The sequence below is a fragment of the Bombina bombina genome, chromosome 2, assembly GCF_027579735.1.
Source record: "Bombina bombina isolate aBomBom1 chromosome 2, aBomBom1.pri, whole genome shotgun sequence".
Lineage (NCBI taxonomy): Eukaryota > Metazoa > Chordata > Amphibia > Anura > Bombinatoridae > Bombina > Bombina bombina.
This window is the reverse complement of record NC_069500.1, coordinates 987132010-987155360: the sequence shown is the minus strand read 5'-3', so window position 1 is coordinate 987155360 and position 23351 is coordinate 987132010. Positions and strand designations below refer to the sequence as shown.

At 38.8% G+C, this 23351-nt stretch overlaps 1 protein-coding gene and 1 pseudogene across 3 annotated transcripts in view; both read right to left on the bottom strand.

Annotated features, from left to right (window-relative positions):
- Nucleotides 1-23351, bottom strand: part of AIMP1 (aminoacyl tRNA synthetase complex interacting multifunctional protein 1) — a 210197-nt gene that overhangs the window by 34634 nt on the left and 152212 nt on the right. The gene's annotated exons all lie outside the window — the stretch shown is intronic.
- On the bottom strand, nt 15573-15691 carry LOC128651025 (uncharacterized; annotated as a pseudogene).

Below are 23351 nucleotides of genomic sequence, written 5' to 3'. Positions count from 1 at the left end.
GCAAAATGCAGCAGTGTATTTATGATTATTTGACAATGCTGTAGGAAATGTTTCCTCCTCAATACACAAATAGTGGTGCTCTTTTGGCAGATAATAATATATTTTAATTATATTCAAGTTTACTGCCCCTTTATGCAAGGACTTTCCAGATTCAAGGAGGCATTTTATCTAAGATTTTTACATCTGCATAAAATGTAATACTCTCAGACTAAGATTGCTCAGTGTTTGAAATGAGACAGGTTAACTTAACACTGTTCAGTTTACACTACAGCTGACTTAATTTTGAAATACATACAAACAAGCCTAAATCCTGCATTTAACCAGATCTAATAGTATAAGACTGAGTACCACAGCTTATGGTTCCACCAAGACCATATAGAGTACAGCATTTTCAAAATCCATAAGTACAGCTGACAGATGGGAACATTTGTACACCATATTTGAAGTGGTGCTCTTGGTTGGGGGGAAAGAACAAACATATGTCAACCTTTCAAAAGTACTTTTTTCATCTAGCCATTTACCCAGATCATTAATGTACAATTTTGAATTCACAGAATTATTTTTGTTTGTACATTTACAAATATGATTCTTTAAAAAGTGATCTCTTAATTTCTGCAATTTTTTTTTTATCATGCATGTCACACACTGTTTAGGGGATGCAATGTGCAGAAATGTTATCTCCTGTGAGTGTTTCTGTGGGTATCTGTGTTTATGTCTTTGTGCTTTTGTTTGTGTCTCTATGAGTGTGTATGTATTTTTTTTCTGTGGGTCTCTCTGTGAGGGTGGGTGTGTATGTCTTTGTGCATTTTCTGTGGATGTCTGTGAGGGTGTGTGCATATGTCTTTGTGCTTTTTCTATGGGTGTCTCTGTGAGGGTGTGTGTATGTATGTCTGTGTGTTTTATGTGGTTGTCTCTCTGTGTGTGTATGTCTTTGTGTGTTTTCTGTGGATGTCTCTGTGAGGGTGGGTGTGTGTATGTCTGTTTTCTGTGGATATCTCTGTGAGGGTGTGTGCGTATGTCTGTGTGTTTTCTGTGGGTGTCTCTGTGAGGGTGTGTGTATGTCTGTGCATTTTCTGTGGGTGTCTCTGTGAGGGTGTGTGTATGTGCATTTTCTGTGGGTGTCTCTGTGAGGTTGTGTGTGTATGTATGTCTGTGTGTTTTATGTGGTTGTCTCTCTGTGTGTGTATGTCTTTGTATGTTTTCTGTGGGTGTCTCTCTATGTGTGTGTGTGTGTGTGTCTTTGTGTGTTTTCTGAGGCTGTCTCTGTCGGTGTTTCCTTGGGTGTATGTGCAAGTTTGTGTTTGAGTTTGTGTGTGTGTGTCCATTGTCTGTTCATTTTTAGGACATTTTGACCTTACTACTAATTATTCACATCTTTCTACAGACTTTGAGACTAATGAGACCTTTCCGGAAGTCACCAATCCACCATTTAACCTTTCAATTATTCTTTAGGCAGTTCAGAGCCCTTCCTTTCAGCCACTGCATGCTGCTGTCATCATTTAGTTGGCATCTTCCTTGACAAAAAGATAATCAGAACTCCATATTTTGTTTTGTGAATCTCCTTTTTTGACAAAACTGTAGTCTACCTCATTACTTGTCAGGTCAATGTAAACAAGAGCTGAGTTTCTGTTTGGGTGTCTGTATCTGACTGAGTTTGTGTGTTTCTCTGCGTATCTGCTAGAGTGTCTATATGTGAATCCTTATGTGTGAGTGTGTGTTTCAGTGTATGAGTGTGTCTGTGTGTTTCTGTGTTTGTGTATTACTACTTTTATAACATTTTCAATTTTGACTACACTTAAGAATAAAGTGCATATACATTTTAGTCACTTGGTCAAAAGTTGCACATGTCAAAGGGGGAGGGGGCCCTGATCACTGGTTAAGTCAGGGGCCTCAAAATTTCTAGTGGCGGCCCTGAATGCACCTATTACTAGCATAATGGCCGTGTCTAGCCTTGTCAGCTGCAGAGTTAAGCCCAGACAGGCCCCTCCAAATGAGGAAAATGATGGGTGGAGTTTGGCTGTTGAAAATTAGTTGCAGCAAACACAATTTTTTTTTTTTAAATGTTTAGACTTGGTTGATTGCTTTTGTAACTTTAAAGGGACAGTCTACCATATAATTGTTATTGTTTTAAAAGATAGATCATCCCTTTATTACCCATTCCCCAGTTTTGCATAAACAACACAGTTATATTAATATACTTTTTACCTCTGGGATTACCTTGTATCTAGGAACCTTCTTCCAGCCCCCTGATCACATGACTGTGACTGTTTATTATCTATTGTCTTAAATTTAGCATTGTTTTGTGCTAAATCTTAAATAACTCTCTGTGCCTGAACACAGTGTTATCTATACGGCCCACGTGTACTTTCTGTCTCTTTGTGTTGAAAAGAGATTTAAAAAGCATGTGATAAGAGGCAGCCCTCAAAGGCTTAGAAATTACCATATGAGCCTACCTATGTTTAGTTTAAACTAAGAATACCAAGAGAAAAAAGCTAATTTGATGATAAAAGTAAATTGGAAAGTTGATTAAATACTAGACTGTCTCTTTAAATAAAAAAAAAAAAAAAAAAAAAAAAAAAAAGTGGTTACAGGAGTGTTTATGTGTTTAATCCAAACTGCTGCTTGAGCTTTGCCTTGTGGCTACCACAATACTGCATGATATTATTGGCTGCAATTGTAGTCCTTAATAAATTATTTTTTTAATGACTCCATAAGCTTTATTAGCACTAAAGTAAACATTTTTAAAATGAATGATGGAATAACCAAAAAGAAAAACAAAAATACTATTTCCTTAATGCCCCTTTAAATGTTAGAAGATTATTACCAATATAAACACACACTCAAAATGTTTGCCACTTCTGTATTAGGGACTAAAAGAATCATAAGCCCTGGTTCATTCTAAAGACCTACATATGAAATCAATTTAGTTAAATGGCCATTAAAGTGGAAAAAATACTCTTTAATTCATTAGAGAATGCAATTTTAGCACCAGCAATTCTTTTCTTTATATAAATATATACAATTAAAGTGTTGCTTGGGGAACTGCTGCTTCCGAATTGAATAAAGGCTGGTGACCGAATTAGGGGCAGTGGTAGTTGCTATGCGATTGCTGCTGATTGGCTCACTGACAGTTTCTGCCAGGGACCTGAAGTTCTCTGCGGCTCACATGTGGTACTTTAACTATGGGTTTATTCCTGTTACATGGTAATACACATAGAGTTGCCAACGCTAAAATTACATGCTCTATTGAAGTAAAGCAACACATTTTTCCATGATAATGGTCCTTTAAATGACAAGCTATTTAAAGTTGCTATGTCTAATGTACATTATTAAAAAATATTATATAAAATGTTTAAAAGGTTTATACGTGCATGGATGAATAATATTAATACATAAAGAAAAAAACAAGTCTCTCTCTCTCTCTCTCTCTCTCTCTCTCTATATATATATATATATATATATATATATATATATATATATATATATATATATCTCTCTCTCTCTCTCTCTCTCTCTCTCTCTCTCTCTCTCTCTCTCTATATATATATATATATATATATATATATATATATCTATATATATCTATATCTATATAAAGATTATAGAACAAAGCACTCATTGGTCTTCTAAAGTGTCCTAACTAATTTAATCCTCAGTGATGTTTTGGGGTGTTCGTTGGTCTGATGAAGGGGTGAACACCCCGAAACGTCACTGAGGGATAAATTAGTTTGGACACGTTACAAGACCAGTGAGTGCCTTGTTCTATAATCTTTATCTACATTCTTCTTAGCACCCTGGCATTTGAGTACCTGTTCGTGAGAGTGCACTTACTCTACTACACACAAACACACACACACATATATATATATATATATATATATATACTGTATATCTATCTGTATATCTATATATGTATTCATGAAGCCACCAGAAAACTGGTTCAGATTAGAAAGAAATGCTTTTATCATAAAAAGTAAGCCCACAAAAAAAGATGTCTTGAAGAATGGGGGGAAAAAAAGACTTCATAAAATCAAGTATGATGGCTTTACAGAAATATGAGCAGGTCAGGTAGAGTGAATGTGTGAGAAATTCAAAGCACAGAGGTATTGTGCACATCAAGAAATAGGACATATTTTCATTCAGGACAATTATAATGAAACTGATAAATGTACAGGCTTGTTATAGGATGTCATATTGTTCCATACTCAAATGCAGAGAGAGTATATGAAATTAATGATTCAATTTCTGCAGTTTCCCTGTAGAATTCATGCTTTCATAACCCTGAGTCACGGAATGATTTCTTCCAATTATATTTAAACATTGCATTGATGAAAGAGCAATGCAGGTTTATTTTATCTTGTCATTAAATGTGAAAAACATTAACCGTACAGTTCATATACAAGAGCTAGACTTCTCAAAATGTATAAACCGGTTGACTGTGAGACATCATGAAATCAGAGTCTTTGGCTAATGCTAGGTGACTTTAGTGAGATGCATGTCATGATTACAAGGACAAAACAGTTTTTCTATTGCCCCATGGAATGGTTAAATATGCTTTGTTTATTATAAAAAAACAATATACAGGCATACCTCGTTTTATTGCGCTGGTCTGGAACCAAAACCGCAATATATCCAAGTTACGCCTGTACTTTCATAATTTACCTTGCCCATGTCAAAGTTATTTGAAATTGTGGCTTATCTAATTCTTGTGATTACTGAAACGGCAGAGAAGCCTTGTGCTCTTACAGTCTACACAGTGATCTCTTGATCAATATAGTGGATCATCTATATCTAACTGGTCTTAGCAGAGGAAGTTAAGAGGCTTTTAAAAGTGTATGCCCCTGGACTGCAAAAAAATGAAAATTGTTCTAACAAAATGACTGTTTTTTTTTATTGTTTTGTATGAATATCATATGCTATGTTGTGTTAAATTGATGTTATATAGTCATGGCCACACATATTGGCACCCTTGCATTTCTGTCAGATAATGCATCACAAGACAAAAAAAAATTGTTGCAATTACAAACGTTTAGCCATTCTCATTGTTATTTCTTTTGTTTGTATTGGTAAGACACAAAAAAAGAAGAGAAAAAAAGTAAAATCTGATACATTCCACGCAAAACTCCAAAAATGGACTGGACAAAATTATTGGCACCCTCAATTTAATATTTGGTAGCACATCTTTTGGAAAAAATAACTGAATTCAATCGCTTCCTGCAATCATCAATGAGTTTCTTACACCTCTCTACTGGAATTTTGGACCACTCTTCTTTCGCCGACTGCTCCAGGTCTCTCAGATTGGAAGGGTTCCTTTTCCCAACTGCTGTTTTGAGATCTCTCCACAGGTGCTCGATGGGATTGAGATCTGGACTCATTGCTGGCCAGTTCAGTACTCTCCAGCGCTTTTTCTTAAACCATTTCTTGGTGCTTTTTGACGTGTGCTTTAGGTCATTGTCCTGCAGTAAGACCCATGACCTCTGACAAAGAAACAACCTTCCGACACTGGGCCCTACATTGCACCACAGAATTCTTTGGTAGTCTTCAGATTTCACAATGCCATTCACGCAGTCAATACATCCAGTGCCTGAAGCAGCAAAGCAAACCCAAAACATCAGTGAACCTCCACCATGTTTCACTGTAGGGACTGTATTCTTTTCTTTTAAAGCCTAATTTCTTTTTCTGAAAACAGTAGAATGATCGGCTTTACCAAAAAGCTGTAATTTTGTTTAGTATATCCACAGCACATTCTCACAAAAGGATTTTGGCTTCCTCAGGTAATTTTGGCAAACTCCAATCAGGCTTGTTTATGTTTCTGTGTCAGCAGTGGGATCCTCCTGGGTCTCCTACCATAGTGCCCCATTTCATTCAGATGGCGACAGAGTGCGAGCTGACACATTTGTACCCTATGCCTGAAGGTCAGCTTGAATCTTTCTGGAAGTTGATCAATGTTATTTATCCACTATTCGAACAATCCATCGTTGCAATCTTTGATCAATTTTTCTCTTTCGTCCACGGAGATTAGCTACAGTGCCATGGTCTGTACATGTACATGGTTCTTGACAATTTTGTGCACAGTGGACACAGGAACATTAAGATCTCTTGAGATGGACGTGTAACCTTGAGATTGTCCATGCTTTTCCACAATTTTTGTTCTCAAATCCTCAGACAATTCTTTGCTGCCCTTTCTCTTCTCCATGCTCAGTGTGGCACACAGAGACACACAACAGAAAGGTTGAGTCAATTTTTTTACCATTTTAACTGGTTGCCGGTGTGATTTCTATATTGTAAGCACCTGATACAGGTGAGTTTAATTACAAATTACAGGAGCATCACAAACTTTTTGGAGTTTTGCGTGGAATGTGTCAGATTTGGCTTTTTTTCTCCACTTTTTTTGTGTTATACCAATACAAACGAAAGAAATAAACATGAGAATGCATAAACATTTGTAATTGCAACAATTTTCTGGGCAAAGTGGTGCATTATTATCTGACAAAAATGCAGGGGTGCCAATATGTTTGGCATAACTGTATATTATGCATATATAAAAATGATTTTGTATGTACTTTTTAGTACTTTGAAACGTGGGTTAGTACCATCCATTCAATGGGTTTGAGAAAATACAACATGAATATAAGCTTTTCAAAATATTTTAGAAACGTTTGTAATTACTTGTTATATATCTGTATTCAAACACACATGATCACGATAGCTATAATCTCTTGTGAACCTAAATTTTGTGCAAGCGAAAAAACAAGTGAAACAATATATCTGTGGTATTGAGAGGAATCAAACGGAAAAACATAAAATAACTACTTTTCAAGGCACGAGACAGTTTAATAATAGAGACTGAGCTACCATATCTTGCAGTAGATTCTATCCTAGCTGACCCAGTCACCACCAAATGTATTTTTAATACTTAGGTGTGAAATTAATGGTTCTTCTTCCCAAGACTTCTATACATACTGAAAAATCAGGTTTGTTCACAGTGTGTGCTCAAGGACTGAATAAAAAAAAAAAAAAAACTCTGAGCACAGCTGAGCCAATTAGCAGGTCAGGCATTTAGATTATCTCCCACAGGGAAATCACACAATCTGGTTTGTCTCCAGCTTTTTCAGATAACACAACGGATAATGTTGCTGTAAATGTTTAAATGCTATGACATTCTGTATTAGTTGTTGCTGTATATAGCTATTGAAAAGGCTATCTGTCCCAGTAAGTCTTAGGAGGTACTGACTCACACATCACAGACTTAGAAATGGTTGCCATGTTTGTATATTATTTAAAGGGACATACAACTTAAAACTGAAATGGATATGAATACAAGTATTCAAAATACTTCTAGTAAAAGTTATCAGCTTCCTTCAAAAACTGCTCAGAGACCATATATTGTGTTGGTATTGGTTGATTTTGCATCATCGCCTGCTCTCTGAAGAATACAGTTGCACATTGTGCAGAATTATGTAACATTATCTTAGCGACAGTTTTAAAAATCAAAAGATTTTAGCCCCCAATGTTAAACTTACCCTGTTTCCTTTCCAGGCTCTTCTGATCAGGTCTTCCTTATAAAAGTGGTTCGCGGGCACGCTGTCTAATCACAGTTTAACATTGGGGACTATGTGCAGAATTATGTAACATTATTTTTTACGTTTACTGTCCCTTTAATTTAGAGTTTCACCTCCTTTAAGCTTAGAGAGTTATCTTCAGACTACAGAAATTACAACCATAACATGTAAAATATGAAAAAATCTAGTTGTGTTAGAGAATTTGTTTTTATTATTTACTCCAGTGCTGTTTACAAAGAAGCTGAGTTTATCTTAAAGGGATAAGAAACCCAAACTTTTCCTTTCATGATTTTGATAGAGCGTACAATTTTAACCAATTTAATAAATGCACTTCTATTAACAATTTTTGTTCTCTTGGTATCTTTTGTTGTAAGCAGGGATGTGAACTTAGGAGCACTATATGGCAGCAGTTTTTTTTAAGAATGTTATCCATTTGCAAGAGCACTAGAAGGGAACACTATTTCATGCTATGTACTGCTCCAGATGCCTACCTACTGGTATCTCTGCAACAAGAATATCATGGGAACAAAGCAAATTGGAAAATTTAAGTAAATTGGAAAGTTTTTTAAAATCGTATGCTCTGTCAGAACCACAAAAGAATATTTTTGAGCATCAAATCCCTTTAAGAATGAAAAATGGTACTACACATATTATCTAGTTTTAAATACTCATAGTTAAAGTCTTGCTTGAGAGCATCAAGAATTGAAGGTCCTGAGCAAAACACAGCCAGTAAGACAATGAGGAGCTGTTGTCACATGACCCATCAATCACAACTTCTGATCTGTTTGGGGGCTGCAATGCCTGTAACTCCCCAGCGAGACTTCAGCTGCATGTTTAACCCCTTTGAGGATTAAAGTCCCTTTGAATATAAACAACTTTATTAGCCAGAATACCATATCATCTTCAATCCAGAATTTTTCATATAATCTATTTAACATATGTAAAGAAACTGTCAAAAAGTTAAAACGCATAAAATCCAGAATGTGCTTAAATCCAATCAAACTAGCAATGTTACATTTTTCAGCACATGTTCAGGGGAATTGATTAGAAGCCAAAGTACACACAAACAGGTTCAGGTAATAAAGATCTTGCCTATCACAGTATTTTCATCTTTCCTGACAGATATCAGATATGGCAAATCTGTATTATATGGATGCAGCAAGGTATCCAAATGAAAAAGTGCTAGACCTTTCCATGTAATTCAACCCCAAGTTTACAATGGCTCACAAGAGGGATCGTTTCCTCAAATATATGCACAGAAGGAAAAATACATTCATAGCATAGATCTACTGTTTCCCAGATGCCACTTTAACATTTTTATTATCCACCAGGAATGTTTTAAGACACAACGTGGGAAATGTCAGCTATACCAAGGTTTATGTTTATAAGGGATATAGAAATATTTTATTTTTTGTAATGAACGACAGGAGTTCAAGGTTAGCATTGAAGACAAGATCTAAGCAGTAATTAATTTGATGTAAAATATTTGTTTGCCTTCTAGCACCTTAATGCAATAATGACATGCAAATTATCAGTCGCTCCGAGTGGGACTTTACCTGTGTTTTTATTCACATGCGATAGTTAAACACAGTTAGCTAGGCCTAGTAATGGAAAGAATTACATGCTGTAATACAGGGCTTCCCAAGATCATTCAACATCTAAGAGTCATTTAAAAAAAATTTATGCAACAGGAAAAAATACATAAAAAATAAAATAAAAAATAATATATATATATATATATATCTCAAACATAATTCCATGACAGCAAATCTATAGACCCATTTATTTACTGTACTTGCACCAGAGAACATGGTGAAGGCACCAACATATTCTGTTTTACTGAGAAATAAAAAAGTATGAGGTATCAGAAGAGTGAAAACACCAGGTGCACTCCTGTCATCTAATGGTATTGCCTGTAAGAAGCTGATTCTGGAACTTCCTGATGTTAAAGGAACGCTGAACCCAAATTTTTTTCTTTCTTGATTGAGATAGAGCATGCAATTTTAAGCAACTTTTTAATTTACTCCTATTATCAATTTTCTTCGTTCTCTTGCTATCTTTATTTGAAAAAGAAGGCATTTAAGCTAAGGAGCCAGACAATTTTTGGTTTAGAACTCTGGACAGAACTTATTTATTGGTGGGTGAATTTATCAACCAATCAGCAAGAACAACCCAGGTTGTTCACCAAAAATGGGCCGGCATCTAAACTTACATTCTTGTTTTTCAAATAAAGATACCAAGAGAATAAAGAAAATTTGATAAGAGGAGTAAATTAGAAAGTTGCTTAAAATTGCATGCTCTATCTGAATCACAAAAGAAAAAATTTGGGTTCAGTGTCCCTTTAAGCAAACTTGCCCCATGCAGAAACTTGGAGGAAGTACCTGCTACCTCCAGGTGTGCTATCCCTACCAGCTGCATGCTGGAGTTAAGTGCAAAAAGCAGCAGGAGGAGTAGCCATTCACATCCTAGTCATGCTCATAACCCACATGTTCTCCTCTCAGCACTACAACCACTTGCAATAAGGAAAGAACAATGAAGCAGAGTCCTCTCCTCTAGTTGTGCAGCATGTTGGGAAATGTAGTTCATAAGCAAGGCTTAGAGGAGAAGAGCTGATTCACCTGCAGGAATCGAGGAAAGTGAAATGTAACATCAGGGCTTAAATATCCTAGTGTAATTTTAATATATATAAATATATATAAATATATATATATATAAATCCAAGAAAAAGGCACCTGTCGGCGTGGGTGGGAGCCGGTTGGTAACAGACATAGTTTGTTAAGGTACTTAAAGCGATATTGTTGTCCTACTTGCCAATTGTTTTAAGGTTTACGTTGTTAAACCTTTTTATGAAACATTTGAACAAGGCGCTAATGTGCGCCGAAACGTTATGTCTATTTTAAAGTTTGCTTAAATAAATGCTATGTTCTAATTTAACAAGACCTATTGAGTGCCTTTTTCTTGGATTTGGATTTGTACTTTGGATTGAAGTGCACCTTGGAATTAAGAAAATTTGTTTGATTGTGCTTTCCCTTCTTGGACATATATATACAGGTAGTCCTCAGTTGACGCCGTAGTTAGGTTCCAGAAGGAATGGTTGTAAATCGAAACTGTTGTAAATCGAAAACCTGTTTATAATGTAAGTCAATGGGAAGTGAGGGAGTTAGATTCCAGGCCCCTCTTAAAATTGTCATAAGTAACACCTAATACATTATTTTAAAAGCTTTGAAATTAAGACTTTAAATGCTAAACAACATTATAAACCTAATTAAATAATCACACAACAGACTGTTTCATCCAACTAAGTTTAATGAACAAAAACATTTTTTTACTTGCATTTTTCTGCAAACAGTTCTCCGCATTGTTAGCATGTTAGATAATATTGGGTCTGCATCTATTCTATGCATTTCAATCTGGAGTGTTAGGCAGTTAGGCACCCTCACCTCAAGCAGCTGGACAGGAAGATAATAGGGAAGTGGCTGCTAGATCTTGTTGCTTGAAAGCTGCTCGATAGCTAAGGTCTGTTCTGTGTACACAGATTAATTTCAGTCTGTTAAGTTGCATAACTTTGCTTGAACACAAGAGGACAGCTCCAAGTACTGGCTATTTTAATTAGTGCACTGCTTTTCAATAGCAGTCACATGACTGAAAAAAAGGTTGTTATTCTGAAACGGCGCAAATTGAACCAGCTTAAACCGAGGGCCACCTGTGTATATATATATATATATATATATATATATATATATATATATATATATATATATATATATATATATATATATATATATATACACACACACACACACACCTTAGGTTACTGTAACCATCCTAAAGTTAGCCAGTAACATGTTTTTCCTTGTGCTAATAATTGTACAAAGGATGGTGAGTCCATGGCATCATCAATTACTAGTGGGAATATTACTCCTGGCCAGCAGGAGGAGGCAAAGAGCCCCACAGCAAAGCTGTTAAATGTCACTTACCCATAACCAGGGCCACCACTAGAAATTTTGGGGCCCCTGACTTAACCATTGATCAGAACCCCCCCCCCCCCCTTGACATGTGCAATTTTTGTCCAAGACAAGTGACTAAAAGGTATATGCACTTTATTCTTAAGTGTAGTCAAACTTGGAAATGTTGTAAAGGTAGTAACACACAAACTCAGAAACACTCATACACTGAAACACACACTCACACATAAGGATTCACATATAGACACTATAGCAGACACAAAAAGAAACACACAAACACACTCAGACACAGACACCCAAACAGACACTCAGTACTTGTTTACATTGACCTGACAAGTAATTAGGTAGACTACAGTTTTGTCAAAAAAGGAGATTTAAAAAACAAAATATGGAGTTCTGATTATCTTTTTGTTAAGGAAGATGCCAACTAAATGATGACAACAGCATGCAGTAGCTGAAAGGAAGGGCCCTGAACTGCCTAAACAAAAATGTAAAGGTTAAACAGTGGATTGGTGACTTCCGGAAAGGTCTCATTAGTCTCAAAATCTGTAGAAAGATGTGAATAATCAGCAGTAAGTTCAAAATGTCCTAAAAAGGAACAGACAACGGACACACACACACAAATTCAAACACAATCTTGCACATACACCCAAGGAAACACTGACAGAGACAGCCTCAGAAAACACACAAAGACATACACACACACACAGACATCCACACAAAGAGACAACCACATCAAACACACAGACATACACACACTCTCATAGAGACACCCACAGAAAATGCAGACATACACACACCCTCACAGAGACAACCACAGAAAACACACAGACATACGCACACACCCTCACAGAGACATCCACAGAAAACACACACACCCACTCTCACAGAGACATCCACAGAAAATACACAGACATACATACACACACCCTCACAGAGACAACAATAGAAAAAGCACAAAGACATATGCACACACCCTCACAGACATCCATAGAAAATGCACAAAGACATACACACCCACCCTCACAGAGAGACCCACAGAAAAAATACATACACACTCATAGAGACACAAACAAAAGCACTAAGACATAAACACAGACACCCACAGAAAGTACAATTTCTGCACATTGCATCCCATAAATCAACAGTGTGTGATATGCATGATAAAAAAAATTGCAGAAATTAAGAGATCACTTTTTAAAGAATCATAATTGTAAATGTGCAAACCAAAATAATTCTGTGAATTCAAAATTGTACATTAATGATCTGGGTAGATGGCTAGATGAAGAAAAGTACTTTTGAAAGGTTGACATATGTTTCCCCCCCTCCCATTTTCCCCAACCAAGTGCACCATTTCAAATATGGTGTACAAATGTTCCCATCTGTCAGCTGTACTTATGGATTTTGAAAATGTTGTACTCTATATGGTCTTGGTGGAACCATAAGCTGTAGTACTCAGTCTCATACCATTAGATCTGGTTAAATGCAGGATTTAGGCTTGCTTGTATGTATTTCAAAATAAAGTCAGCTGTAGTGTAGTTAACCTGTCTCATTTCAAACACTGAGCAATCTTAGTCTGAGAGTAACATTTTATGCAGATGTAAAAATCTTAGATAAAATGACTTATTGCGTCTGGAAAGTCCTTGCATAAAGGGGCAGTAAATTGGAATTTAATATATATATATATATATATATATTTATATTAATAAATAAAAACTCATATCTGCCAAAAGGGCACCTACCATTTGTGTATTGAGGAGGAAACATTTCTGCATGGCTTTAAATATAGAATTTCCACAGCATTGTCAAATAATCATAAATACACTGCTGCATATTGCTAAAAAAATAATGTGTTTTTATGGACCCCTGGCCCCACCATACAACCACGCTGAAGTTACAATCCGAAATTGCACAAAGAAATAAAAAACATTTACTAAATAAGTCCTACCTCCTCTGCAAATGAAAGTGATCTGCCGTCTGACTCACGCACCCACTGTAAAAACGTAAGTGCCAAGTCTGTCTCACACTGTGCAAAGTGGTTTAGTGCACACTCAGAAATCCTCTCAAATGCTTTACTCCTTGTAATAACATTACCCACGCTCAATAGCACTCTGCTGTGCTGCCCCTGAAAAGAAGATCACACAAAGGTGTAGAGGTGCCTGAGGTGTTAGTAAAAAAAATAACTGTCTTAAAATAAAGGGCGCGGCCGTGGACTCACCATATCCGGAAATAAATAAATTTATCAGGTAAGCAGACTCATAGGAAAACGAAATATACTTTTCAATAAGAGAGAAAAAGAAATCGTAGAAACTTTCTGACCTTTATGTATCCCCCGGAAACAAACAAACAGGGCAGAAGATTGGCGAAAATCCTAATCGCCTGTTAAATAAAATTTAAAACACGCACAACATCCAAGTTGTGCAACAACATTCTTTATGAGAAGAAGAACTAGAACATAGAGAAGGAACAACAATTTCCTGATTAAAATTTCTGTCTCAAACCAGTTAAGGAAGGAAACCTAACCTAGTACGAAGACCCGCCTTATCGGCATGAAAGATAAGATAAGGCGAATCCCACTGCAAAGCTGAGAGTTCCAACACTCTCCGAGCAGAAGAGATAACAAAAACTTCCAAGATAACAACTTAATATCTATGGAATGGAAAGGCTCAAACGGAGCCTGCTGCAAAACTTAAGAACACAGTTAAGACTCCAAGGAGGAGTGACAGACTTAAACACAGGCCAGATTCTGACCAAGGCCTGACAAAAAGATTACACATCTGGCAAGTCCACCAGATGCTTATGTAGCAAAATAGATAATGCAGAAATCTGACCTCTCAGGGTACTCACTGACAAACCCTTCTCCAGAGCTTCCTGGAGAAAAAGACAAAATCCTACAAATTGTGACCCTACTCCAAGAGTAAACCTTGGATTCACACCACCAAAGATATGTACACAATATCTTATGGCAAATCTTTCTAGTAACTGGCATGCAAGCCTAAGTCATGGTCTCAATGACGACTCAGAAAAATCCAAGCGTAGACAAAAACTAAGCGTTCATTCTCCAAGCAGTCATAATCAGAGGGTCCTTCTTCAGAGGCAGCCTCCAAGGTGGAGAGACAACCTATCCACTAGGTCTGCATACCAGATCCTGCGAGGCCACGCAGGGGCTATTAGAATCACCGCCGCTCTCTCCTGTTGAATACGAGCAATGACTCGTTGAAGGAGAGCAAACAGAGAAAACATGTATGCAAGACTGAATCCCAAGAAATAGCCAGAACATCTATCAGGACGGTCTGTGGATCCCTCGACCATGAACCATACCTTGGAAGCTTGTTGTTCTGCCGAAACGCCCTCAGAAGAACAACTCCGGAACCCCCCATTTGAGGGTTACCTAGAGAACACCCCCGGATGGAAAGCCCACTCCCCGGAATGAAACATCTGTCTGTTCAGAATTCCGATTCCCAATTGTCCACCTCTGGAAAGTGGATGACAGACAGCAATTGTGAGCATCCGCCCACTAAACAATCCAAGTCACCTCCTACATGGCTAAGGAACCAAGAGTTCCTCCCTGGAGATGTTAAAGAGGAGAGTAGGCACTTTTGAGTCCCTGCGTCTTATACAAGACCCAGACAGATTACCAGCCCAGCAGGTTGGCGTCCATGGTCACATCACCCAGAAGTGTCTCCAAAAGCATGCACCCTGAGATAGATACTCCTAAAAAAACACTACGGGAGAGAGTCTCTTATCGCCTGATCTAGATCTATCCTCTGAGAAAGATCAAAATGTTTTCCATTTTATAGAAACCATGGAAACCATCAAACCAATTCCCTCCATACATAGAGTCACTGAAAAGTGAAGGAAAATCTATTGCAACTAGATCCAAACTCCCAACCTTCTGGTTGCAAGATGGCTAAGCTATCCACCGGGCCACTAGAGCTTGCTGTTGGCCGGACAGTAGACTGCAGAGAGAGTAAAAGGAATAAATCCTTGATTATCTGACCTCTGTTAGACATCTTCTCCTAGATAGAGAATCTATTAAGGTCCAAACCTACCGCACCTGGTGTTTCCAGTTGGTCTCCCATCCAGGTACTGAACAGGCCTGGCCCTGCTTAACTTCCAAGATCAGACAGAATCAGGTGCATTCAGGGTATTGTGGCGGTAGACCCAAATAAATCACCCTTGAAGATGGGACAAGGGACTCTTCTCCAGATTAATTTCCCATCCATGGGAAAGTAGATCGGACAAGATCTCTTAAAAGAGTTTGCTCGAAGGAAGGATGACACCTGAACCATATATTGTCCAGAAAAACACCCTTGCAATACCCCAAGACCTAAAAGTCTGTCTAGGATGACGAAAATTAGACACTTGAGAAGATCCCGAATCAAGGGAACAATAAATCGTCCAGGGCTATGTTTGATATAAACAGGCCCTCTTGAACCAAAGGAGAAAGGATACTACTTTGAAGGTCAGAACCTGAGTTACTTGAGGAAAATACCTAGATCCCGTTCCCAAACTGGGACTGGAACTATCACTCATAAAGAGGAAGGCCTTGAACCCAGTTCAGGGAATGTCTCTCATCATACCTGGATTGTAGATACTCTATGGGAGGAAATCTTAGACTGGACTCAAAAAGGCATGCCTGACCCTGCAGAAGAGGAAAAGGAAAACTATGTGTGGTAGAAAAATCTTTTTTACCCGTAAAGTCAGAGGATAATCCTGCTAGACCAAGTCCAAACAAGGTCTCATCCTTAAAAGGAGATGCCAGAAGCGTGGATTTGGAGGAAACATAAAATATTGAACATGCAACGGCAGAACTATAAAGCCTAGACTGTACCACTAAGCCACGGGTAGGCTTCTCAGCTGACCAAGATTTCAGCCACAGTGTCCAGCGGCGGAGTACAGCAAGTCTAAAAAGACAAGACATTGCTCTAAATGAACAATTAAACCTCCAGCTTCTTAGCCATGGATCCGTAAAGGAGCAGCCACCCTCCATAGGGATCAAAGTCCTCTGAGCCATAGTAAAAAAGCTCCCTTCTACTTAAGGCACTGTGCATTTTAATGGCATCAGCAACAGGAAAATCCTTTAAAGGACGGGAGACAGGGAGAAAGTTATCCCTAAGTTCTCCTACACCTGTGACAATTTCCATAGCACGTCTAGAAACATTTCCGCAAAGGAAGGAACATCATAGAAATGATCAAGTTTACAAAACTTACAAGAGTTGACAACAACAGGGGTATTGATGTCGCCCAAGTAGCTAAAACCTCCTATAACAGTACACAAGGTGTGCAAGCATACATCTGAAGGAGAGGACTTCAGCATCAGATGAAGGAGTTATACTGTCCAAATCTCAGATGTCCCCTCAGAAACTACTGGCGAATCTTCCTCACCAGATTTAGGAGAGAGAACGACCTGAGTAGAAGAAAGAGGAGCAGAAATCTTACTATCTGAAACTCTAAATGTCCTTTTGCCTTTTCCCTGTAGGTAAAGAAAAACAAATAAAGCTGCAGGTACCACAGAGGATACATGAGCTGCAAAATGTATAGGCAAATACACTCATCCAGGAGATTGAGGGGAACCGCAGGGCACTGCATGTGACACCATAAAGGCTTGGGATGTTTAAGGAGAAAGCTGTGGCATTGCCTGAACAGCATCTTCCTGGGAGACATAAGGCTCAGAGGCAACAACCTATCTGTACATTCAATAGCTTTTGCTAAACAAACGGTACAGAAAAAAAATACGTTTTAATTTGTTTAAATTATTCTTAGAGACGAAAGGCTACAATAAAATTATCTTTCCAAATCATTTATGAAAAAATTATGTTATACAATAAATCCTTAATTTAAGGATTAAAGTACATAAACATTGTATGTCTCAAATAAACAAAGCTCACTTTATTATGAGGCAAGGCAAAGGAATACAGTGACATTCTAAGCTACAGTGTCCAACTGTTTAAATATAATGGAAAATTATAATGCTTTAGATGCTTATATACACATGTAGTGTTTATAACTTATGCCTTTTAAAAAATAAAATATTTTATTAATAAGTTCTCTCTATGGAAACCATAACATTTCTGCTAGTAATCCAAGCATAAAACTTTTGAGAAACAAAACTTGATGTCTCTTAACATACAGAGACAGGCTAACAAACAAAATGAAGCACTGATGCAGCCGCTCTGCTCTAACCGAAGAAAAAGGGTGCGTGTTTGCAAGACCGCCTCAGTGAGAGTCGAAATGGCGCTTCTCCGAATCAGAAAGAAGGCGGGAACACAGAGTTGGCACAGAAATAAAGCGTGCATGTTAAAATACAAACATCGCGCTTCATTCTGTCAGCTGAGAGGAGTTAGTTAAAGAGCATGTCAGCACCATTAGCGACACTAGCAACAGGCTAGTATATAGTCATGTCCCAAATAATATTGCAGTTTGATCTCAAAAGTGCAAGTCCCCATACATAGAAGACACAGCACTTACCTGCATCAAGCCGTCCGGCAGAAGGACAGTCTACAAAGTGTGAGAGGACGCTACTCCTCACATGGACCTGTAGAAAAAAGAAAGATCAGAGTAAACCTACCTTAGCTTTCTGTATTAGGGCAGCAAATATGTTAGGAAAATGCAGAAAGGCCCACCTCACAAGTTCCTAACTGCTTTAAAGTCACCACTGCCCTACTGAAGAGACTAACGTGGAGTACGGCTAGACCCAATCTTGAAAGTTCAGAGTAAACCTACTCTGGCTTTCAAAATAATAAAATCTTGATTGAAGTGAAATAAATCCAATCTTCTTCAGACACCAAAACTTCACCTCCTCCTTGCACCGAAGGCAAAGAGAAGGACTGGGTGTTTTGGGTAAGGTAAGTGACATTTAACAGCTTTGCTGTGGTGCTCTTTGACTCCTCCTGCTGGTCAGGAGTGATATTCCCACTAGTAATTGATGATGCCGTGGACTCACCATATCTTAGGAAAGAAATATATTGTTTTAGTAGTTAAAATCTAGAGCAGACCAATAAAAAAAAGAAGAAAAAAAAAAAGAAGAAAAAAAAAAAAGAAACATGTTTGGCCTGGTACATCAGTGAAATGGGCCTCTTCTCAAACAATTTTAGAGCATATCGAGGAGCATTGTTTTCGGAGTCTCGCTACCTCAGCCGAAAAGTCTTGAAATATAAGGATTTGGTATTGTAATTAACTAGGGCCTCTGTATGTTCTCAAGACCTCGATCTTGGATTGAAAATTAAGGTATTTTATGATGACCATCCTTGTTTTGTTTTTTTTTTACGCATTTATGATCACCTTTTTCTATTCCTATTTGATGCACTCTTTCTGCTTCATAATGGCCCTGTAGGCCTAGCATTTATGGCAGTGTTTTTTCAGCAAAGGTCATTAGATCTGATAAATAAACAATCTGAAGATCTTCAGCATTTTATATTCTCTCATCCATCCTTGCAATCCTGGATGTTATCTGCTTTAGCTCTTGCATTACACTTTTCAATCCAGTTAGGATTTTATAAATCTTTCCTGTTAAGCTTGTTAACTGATTTGTAATTGTTTGGGAGTCTGTGCGTTCTATTAATGACCCTTCCAATGAAGTGTTCCCAAGTTGTGTCTGAGTTTTTTTTCTACACTTTTTTGGAGGGCATGATAGTTGGTGTGATGTACCTTTCCATCTGTCAGTTGCCAGTTTTGTTATTTTCCCTATAATAACGTTTCCATGTCATTTTAATGGTCCGAAAATGAGGAAGAAATACGGGATGCTTCAATATTTCATGCAGCTAATTCTGTTTTAAAACTGTTTAAAGGGACAGTCTACACTATTATTTTTATTGTTTTAAAAGATAGATAATCCCTTTATTACCTCTCCCCAGTTGTGCATTACATGACTTTATATTTATTATGTATTGACTTGCATTTAGTGTTGTGTTGTGCTGACTCTTAAATAAATAACTCCTCGGGAATGAACACAATGTTATCTATATGGCCCATAGGAACTAACAGTCTCCTGTTGTGAAAAGCAAATAAAAAAAACATAAATTATGCTTACCTGATAATTTAATTTCCATCGAGGGGAGGAGAGTCCACGGCTTCATTCATTACTGTTGGGAATTAGGAACCTGGCCATCAGGAGGAGGCAAAGACACCACAGCCAAAGGCTTAAATACCTCCCCCACTTCCCTCATCCCCCAGTCATTCTGCCGAGGGAACAAGGAACAGTAGGAGAAATATCCGGGTGTAAATGGTGCCAGAAGATAAAATAAATTTAGGTCCGCCCATTGGAGCTACGGACGAGAGCATAATTTATGTTTTCCATCTAAAGGGGAGGAGACTCCACGCCTTCATTCATTACTGTTGGGAACATACAGGGAGTGCAGAATTATTAGGCAAATGAGTATTTTGACCACATTATCCTCTTTATGCATGTTGTCTTACTCCAAGCTGTATAGGCTCGAAAGCCTACTACCAATTAAGCATATTAGGTGATGTGCATCTCTGTAATGAGAAGGGGTGTGGTCTAATGACATCAACACCCTATATCAGGTGTGCATAATTATTAGGCAACTTCCTTTCCTTTGGCAAAATGGGTCAAAAGAAGGACTTGACAGGCTCAGAAAAGTCAAAAATAGTGAGATATCTTGCAGAGGGATGCAGCACTCTTAAAATTGCAAAGCTTCTGAAGCGTGATCATCGAACAATCAAGCGTTTCATTCAAAATAGTCAACAGGGTCGCAAGAAACGTGTGGAAAAACCAAGGCGCAAAATAACTGCCCATGAACTGAGAAAAGTCAAGCGTGCAGCTGCCAAGATGCCACTTGCCACCAGTTTGGCCATATTTCAGAGCTGCAACATCACTGGAGTGCCCAAAAGCACAAGGTGTGCAATACTCAGAGACATGGCCAAGGTAAGAAAGGCTGAAAGACGACCACCACTGAACAAGACACACAAGCTGAAACGTCAAGACTGGGCCAAGAAATATCTCAAGACTGATTTTTCTAAGGTTTTATGGACTGATGAAATGAGAGTGAGTCTTGATGGGCCAGATGGATGGGCCCGTGGCTGGATTGGTAAAGGGCAGAGAGCTCCAGTCCGACTCAGACGCCAGCAAGGTGGAGGTGGAGTACTGGTTTGGGCTGGTATCATCAAAGATGAGCTTGTGGGGCCTTTTCGGGTTGAGGATGGAGTCAAGCTCAACTCCCAGTCCTACTGCCAGTTTCTGGAAGACACCTTCTTCAAGCAGTGGTACAGGAAGAAGTCTGCATCCTTCAAGAAAAACATGATTTTCATGCTGGACAATGCTCCATCACACGCGTCCAAGTACTCCACAGCGTGGCTGGCAAGAAAGGGTATAAAAGAAGAAAATCTAATGACATGGCCTCCTTGTTCACCTGATCTGAACCCCATTGAGAACCTGTGGTCCATCATCAAATGTGAGATTTACAAGGAAGGAAAACAGTACACCTCTCTGAACAGTGTCTGGGAGGCTGTGGTTGCTGCTGCACGCAATGTTGATGGTGAACAGATCAAAACACTGACAGAATCTATGGATGGCAGGCTTTTGAGTGTCCTTGCAAAGAAAGGTGGCTATATTGGTCACTGATTTGTTTTTGTTTTGTTTTTGAATGTCAGAAATGTATATTTGTGAATGTTGAGATGTTATATTGGTTTCACTGGTAAAAATAAATAATTGAAATGGGTATATATTTGTTTTTTGTTAAGTTGCCTAATAATTATGCACAGTAATAGTCACCTGCACACACAGATATCCCCCTAAAATAGCTACAACTAAAAACAAACTAAAAACTACTTCCAAAACTATTCAGCTTTGATATTAATGAGTTTTTTGGGTTCATTGAGAACATGGTTGTTGTTCAATAATAAAATTAATCCTCAAAAATACGACTTGCCTAATAATTCTGCACTCCCTGTATATACCCAAGCTCTAGAGGACACTGAATGAAACCGGGAGGGTAAAATGCAGACCCTAATCTGAGAGTAACACAGCATGCAAAACCTTTCTAAAAAAAAACAGATTCCGCAGAAACAAAAACGTCAAACTTGTAAAACTTTGTAAAAGTGTGTAAGGAGGACCAGGTAGCCGCCTTACAAATATGCTCCATAGAGGCTTAATTCTTGAAGGCCCAAGACGAAGCCACAGCTCTAGTTGAATGAGCCGTGAGCCTCTGAGGAGGCTTATATCCCGCTGTCTCATAGGCCAAGCGAATCAAGCTCCTCAACCAAAAGGACAAGGAAGTAGAAGAGGATTTCTGCCCCTTGCGCTTCCCTGAATACACCACAAAAAGAGATGTAGACTGTGTGAAATCCTTTGTGGCCTGAAGATAGAACTTTAAGGCACAAACCACATCCAGGTTATGAAGTAACCTATTCTTAGAAGAAGACGGGTTAGGACATAATGAAGGAACAACTATTTCCTGATTGATGTTACGGGTTAGACACCACCTTGGGAAGAAACCCCAAACCAGTGCGAAGCACAGCCTTATCCGCATGAAAAAACAGATAAGGATGCTCACATTGCAAGGCAGCCAGTTCAGATACTCTGCGTGCCGATGCAATGGCCAACAGGAAAATAACTTTCCAGGACAGAATCTTAATGTCAATGGAGTGCATAGATTCAAACAGAACCTTCTGCAATACCTTAAGTACCAAGTTTAAGCTCCATGGGGGAGCAGACTGTCTAAAGACAGGCCTGATTTTAGGCAGAGCCTGAACAAAAGATTGTATGTCAGGGAGCTCAGCGAGTCTCCAATGCAACAAGACTGATAATGCCGAAATCTGTCCCTTTAAGGAACTGGCTGCAAGACCTTTCACCAAACCCTCTTGGAGAAAGGACAGAATCCTGGATACCTTCACCTTATGCCAAGGATATCCATGCTTCTCACACCAGGACAAGTAGGTCCTCCACACCTTATAGTAGATGCAACGAGTGACTGGCTTCCTTGCCTGAATTAGCGTATCAATTACACTTTCAGAAAAGGCTCTCTTGGCCGATACTAGGTGTTCAATCTCCATGCAGTTAGCCTCAGAGAATCATGATTTTGATGTTGAAAGGGACCCTGTTCAAGCAGATCCCTGCGACAGGGTAACCTCCACGGTGGAGAGGATGAGATCCCCACCAGATCCGCAAACCACGTCCTCCATGACCACGATGGAGCAAACAGAATGTTCGAAGCTTGCTCCTGTTTGATGCGTGCCACTACACGAGGTAGAAGTGGTAACGGTGGAAAAATGTAAGCTAGGCTGAACCCCCAAGGCACCGCCAAGGCATCTATCAGCTCTGCCTGGGGATCCCTGGACCTTGATCCGTATCGGGGTAGTTTACAATTGAGTCTGGACGCCATGAGATCTATCTCTGGCATTCCCCACCTGAGACAAATCTCAGCAAACACTTCGGGGTGGAGAGACGATTCCCCCGGATGGAAGGATTGCCTGTTGAGAAAATCTGCTTCCCAGTTGTCCACACCTGGAATGTGAATCGCTGAGAGTGAGCAGCTGTGGGACTCCGCAAACTCCAAGATACCTCCCTCATGGCTAGGGAGCTCCTTGTACCCCCTGATGGTTGATGTAAGCCACTGAGGTAATGTTGTCGGTCTGGAATCTGATGAAGCTGAATGACCCCAGAGGAGGCCATGCCTTCAGAGCATTGTAGATTGCTCGGAGTTCCACAATATTTATCAGAAGGAGAGACTCCTCCTGGGTCCATTTTCCATGTGCCATCCTGGCACCCCAAACAGCTCCCCATCCTGCCAGACTCGCGTCCGTGGTCACAATCTCCCAGGACGGTCTCAAGAAGGATGTACGTATGGACAATTGCTCCGGACAG